The sequence below is a fragment of the Giraffa tippelskirchi genome, chromosome 2 (assembly GCF_054371585.1).
Source record: "Giraffa tippelskirchi isolate mGirTip1 chromosome 2, T2T-mGirTip1v1.2.pri, whole genome shotgun sequence".
Taxonomy (NCBI): domain Eukaryota; kingdom Metazoa; phylum Chordata; class Mammalia; order Artiodactyla; family Giraffidae; genus Giraffa; species Giraffa tippelskirchi.
Window position 1 is genome coordinate 195,831,277 of NC_137276.1, and position 5,461 is coordinate 195,836,737.

The 5,461-nt window shown below is 33.9% G+C and overlaps 1 long non-coding RNA gene across 1 annotated transcript; it reads left to right on the forward strand.

The window, feature by feature from the left end:
- The first annotated feature begins 208 nt into the window (after positions 1-208).
- LOC145539752 (uncharacterized) lies at positions 209-1,448 on the forward strand. Its single transcript, XR_014077936.1, has 2 exons — positions 209-378; positions 1,214-1,448. It is a non-coding gene; the product is annotated as an uncharacterized LOC145539752 (long non-coding RNA).
- Positions 1,449-5,461: the final 4,013 nt, after the last annotated feature.

Genomic DNA, 5,461 nt, shown 5'->3' on the forward strand with positions numbered 1-5,461 from the left:
GATTATAAGGGCAGTGTCAAAAAATGAAGATACTTGTAAAACTGAGAGAACTTCTTTTCTTTAATGTACCTTCATAGCATTTCTTCCATTTGCACATTCTAGACATGGAAGGCATAGAGTAATAACTATTTCTGTTTCTTAAGTTGGTTGCTATGGTTACTCTGCAGCTGTGATGTAACAAAGAAAATTATCAAGACTTTTTATGAAAAGGCAGATACAGCTTAGCTTTGCACAATCTCATTAATAATTTCAGGGGGGAGAAATGAATGCATATTGAATATTAAAAAACATGTATGAAGGGGCAAAACTCTGTGCCCTTGAGGAATATGAAGAATAGACTTTTCTTTCTGAAATGAGAACACTTTCAGAATCATTATGGTAATCATCTTTTCCCATGCAATGGGTGAATATATTTGCATAGGAAGGCACTTAATAATATATATTATATATATATGTATATATATATATATATGCAAAGCAAATAGGGTAGAAGCAGCAGATGTATTATTATATGTGATGAACAAAGAAAGATTACCCAAACATTGTCCCCAAGGTTGTCAAACAACCCAAATCCTTCAATATACTTGCCAGTGTATATTTAGATACTCCACTCCAGGACTAAAAATTATGACATTTTGAGCCACTATTTGTGCTTTCTGGGGCCCTTGGGTAAATTGTCTTAGAAAGAGCAGATAACTAACATCTGAAAAGTTTGAGTTTCAGTAAGTCTTTAATTTTGTCCTCTTCAAACTTCAACAAAGAACACTTTGACATGTGATATGCTGGAATATTAATCACAATACGCTACTGCATAGTAGATGCCAAATGTCAGGACCTTAATATGCAAAATATATTCTTCCTGCTTAAATGGGAACTTGACTCTGTTTGCCTTTAAGTTTCTCTTTGTCTCAGGTTCCTTGAGAGAGCTGATGTCATAACTTGACTGTAAAGGAAGTAATGCACATACAGCTATTTAATTAGTAACAAGGGTAAAATCCTTTTAATATAACCTGATCAGAGGTCAGTTTGGGGTCCCTCTCATAGAACAAGCAGATTTTAGGGACTGGATTAATACTGATCTCTAGACTTGAATTTCCCACTAATAAAGCGTAGTATAATGTAGTCTAAGACTTTATATTTGTTCAGATCTTTTAACTCCTGAGGAACTAATATGCAACAACTGAATAAATAACTCCACACTCTGTTTTAGCAGCTCAGATGACGTCTAAGGGACCAGATGATCAACCATATTCAGAATCAAAGATGGAAACGAGTCATTACCATTTGGAGAATCAAAAGTAGAAAGCTGTTTTCTAGTTGGTTATTGTTGATTTACATACGTCTGTAAAATATATAAGCATCAGCTGTGATTAAATTTTCATCTTTACCTTAGAGGAAAAATATTTTTGCAAAAATAAGTAAATAAAGATAATAAATAAGGTATGAAAGGAAGCTATGAGTTTCAAAGTTCTATCTTTCAAAGAAAAAAATGTTTTAATTCAGAAATTGTATTTTCTAAACTGATTTCTTTAACTTGACTTTGTACTATTTTCTAGAATTTTCCTTTGGAGTTCTCACAGGTCATCTTTTATTTTCTGTTTTCTTTGTGCCACTATAGCTGGACTGAAAACCCTTGTGTTCAGAATCAAGGCTTTATACAGTCATATTTTGCCTGTGCTGAGCAAATTTTCAAGTGGTTAGAGGGCACAAGTTTATGATATAAAATGAAAGAGTTAAATTGAGCTCATATAAATTGTTTCAGCATCTTTGTGATAGGAGATGTTTTAGTTTGGGGAGCTTACTGTTTTAGCATTAGTGTTTTCTTTTTTAACTCAGAATCTTTCTAGGGAGTGTTGATATACCTAGTATTATATACTGGCCTTTAGAACTATTTTCACCTTCTTTTTCAAATGCTGTTATTTGAAGATCTGAACTCATATCCTGGAAAGTTTGGCCTTTGACTCTTATTTCCCTGCATAAACATCATAATAGCAACTTCTATTTTCAAATTTAAGCCCTCTCTTTCAGAATTTTAATCCAGTTAGTCCTTTCCCTGCAGTGTGTAATCAATACTCAGGGCTTATTCTGTCTTTTTCGAAGAGTTCTCATTATAAAAGTTAGTAGCTTTGTAGTCTCCCCTCACAGCTCTATTTCCAGGAAAATAAATGAGGAAAATTTCTTTGGTTATGCCCAATTAATTGGCATTTCCTCCTGTGCTTTCATTAATTTCATTTACCGATTAATATTAAGCCACTTGGCTTTAGTCAAACCAAATTGTGTCCAAGTTACAAATTAAACAGTCTAAATTTTAATTTTGGAAGAGGAATTGAATTGTGCCCATATACTATTAAGGGGGAAATATCATCACACTGTTTAGGGAAGTGATTAAAATAAAATTTATTACACAACTTATAGATAGTTTTATGCATATATTACTCCCATATACAAGACATTTCCTACCCAACTAAGCAGTCTTTTTAAGGACTTCTAACTCTACACTATTGCTGTGAAAACCTCATCTGATACATGAAGATTATTTTGTGACATCGACTCAATTGGCTTCAAATGCATACCATTATTGACTTGTGACTCAGCTCTCTGAGTGTTTCACCTACGAAGTTTGGTTTTCTTTTGCTGCCATAATGGATACAGAGATTGCCGATGTCAACTTAGGAGCACAACCGGTCATCCTTTGTGGAGTCTCCATCTCAAAGAGCTTTTCTTGGTCATGTTTGTGCTCCAGTTAAGATGCCCTCTAAATACAACATACTTTTTCTAGTTTGATGACTGAAGGGAAAAAAATGAATCAAAATTATTGATTGTATATTAATGTCCCATAGGAAATCTGAGAACTCTCTTTTATATCTTCTACAAGGGAAACATTGTTTAATTTATTAACTTCTTACTACTTAAACAGGCAGTTGATGTGTTTAATCAATATCATATTTTCTCTTAAAAAATGGTGGATTCACAGGAACTTATAAAAATATAATGTACATAGTTTATTATTTACTTGAATTGAGATTTATACAGAGAAAGTTTTCTGTAGTTGAGTATACTTATATAAAATGTTTGATGAAAGAAAAGCTATCAAAATTTCATTGAAAATATATGGAATTTTATCACAGAACAAAGATTTCCATTAACTCTGCCTTACCATAGTTGACAAAACCTATGTGCAACTTTAAGAAAAAATAGGTCAGAAAAAGAAAGTATAGTTATACAGAATTCTGGTCTCTTCAATTCATTTGTTAAGAACAATAAAAAAAAAAATCTCTTTGAACATAAAAGTCTATTGAATAATCTATTAAAATGACTAATAGAAACATATTCTTAAATTTATAACAGGAAGTAAAATTGCTTGAGGAAGTCAAAGAATTCCAGACAGTGTCCCTTCATGCCAACAGAAGAAGCATCATCAGCAGCCCAATATTTAAAAATTAAAATCTGCACTGGAGCCAGGGGCTGTGCTCACAAAATAGCCAATAAAAGGCAGTTGTAATTGCTGGGAAAATAAATTGCTCAGGAGAGCATGTGACAAAAGCAATTAAAATTTTTCTTTTTCTAACCATGAAATGCCCTGCCTCCCCCCCCAAAAAAAATTTAGAACCTGATTTCCCATAGAAAATGGAGTAGAAAAAAAACTTTTTTCTTCCTCTGACATCAGCCTGAAAAATCTTACTCTTTTTCCTAGGGACATATTTATGTAGGATTTTGTTGTGCTCTAAAGCTTGATTCAAATGTAGCTGCTAACATATCTTTGCCTCTTAAAGCTCTCATGGACTCTCTCCTCTTCTAATTGCCCAGGGAATGTGCGGTATCAAGATCCGTGGGCATCAGCTAATCGCTCCTAAGTGCTAGAAGCCGGAGAGCTCTTACAGAATGAACAGCCATCAGATATGGTGAACAGATGGCTGCTCCACAGTGTAAGGGCTACTCCCAAAGACATCCTTCATTTAGGAGGTGCCAGAAAGCCACGGATGGCTCTATTAACACAGTGGCTTTTTTATTAGTTAAACGGCTTTTGATATATTTAACTGAAATTTTAGAGAGCTTGCACAGACGTATTTTGTCCTAATAGCTGTCAGTCTTCTCAATGAAAGATGCTTAACACTGACTGCATCTCAAATTCTCAGTAATTCACTGTATGACTTTGGGTTTTAGCTGATTCTAAAGTATAAATGAGTGCTTGTAATCAGGGAAATTGAAAAACTCAATGAAGTTATTACTGTTTTGAAAGGATCGTACATTTTTAGGATTTCAATACTCCTCTGAAGTAAAAAAAAAAAAAAAAATCACAAAGGTACACTGTACCAGAAGACAAGAGGATATTTTTTTAATTTTATTTATAATTATAAATAAACTTTTGAAATTGCAAAGAACACTCTTTTATATTTTTTGACTGAGGAGTAGAGAGAGTAAAGCCTTTTAGCAAACTTTGAAAAAGGAAGTAGTTTTCCATAGTTGGCTGATGGGTTAGCACCAAAGAATGGGGGTCAGAACCTGGATAAGATTATCCTTGGGTAAGTCATTCCTTTGGTATAGGATTTATCTTTATAAAAATACATTTGCTATTTCTGGTAAAAAAAAAAGAAAGAAAAAAAAACCCTTTTGCATTATTAGGTTCACAGTGCCATTTGTTTTGCTTTTACTATAATTCATATGAAGAATTATCTGGCTATGAGACTAACTCGACTCAGGACTCAAAGGAAAACAGAGACCCCATGAACGGAATGAATTCTTTTGTTGTGAGAGCTTACAGGGTACTATCTGTACACCAGTTTAAGGAATTACAATGCTTAAAATTTGTGGTATGAACAGTAGGCATTCTTTTGCATTTCTGTTTTCTCTATTGAGACGAAATCCAATAACTTGGAGCATAAAAAGCAAGATTGTATCTCATATTATTCAGCCTTCCTATTATGAATCTAGAGTTTGAACATAAATCTTAAAGAACATAAAACTAGTCTTTCCAGGTAGACATTTACATAGGACCTTTCTTTCAACCTCCTATTCCCAGTCCTCAAAAAAGGTCATCAGTTTGCTAATTGCTCACTGCAACCTAGGTTTTAATCACCTGATCCATCAACAAGCCTTCTCACACTTTCTTTATTCTTCTTGTCAGTAAGTGACATTCTTGGTAATGAAAACAACAAATCTATTGATAGCATCCCTCAATGGAGTGGAAGGCATCCTACATTAGCTCCGTCTTGGAAACCAGTCTATCCTATTACAATTGACCTTCTCTTGCTTATTACCACACAAATCATAGTCCTTTACCCCCCTCCCCATCTATTAGAGTATTTCTCCTGCAGCCTTTCAATTGCCTGACTGCAGTTGGTAATTGGATTCATGTTTGAAGCACAGCACTATAAGGAAAAGCCTAGAATAATTCAAATGGAACACCCTGGCCTAAGGCTGAGGCCATATGTTACACTCAGATTTGTATCACTGAAGCTTA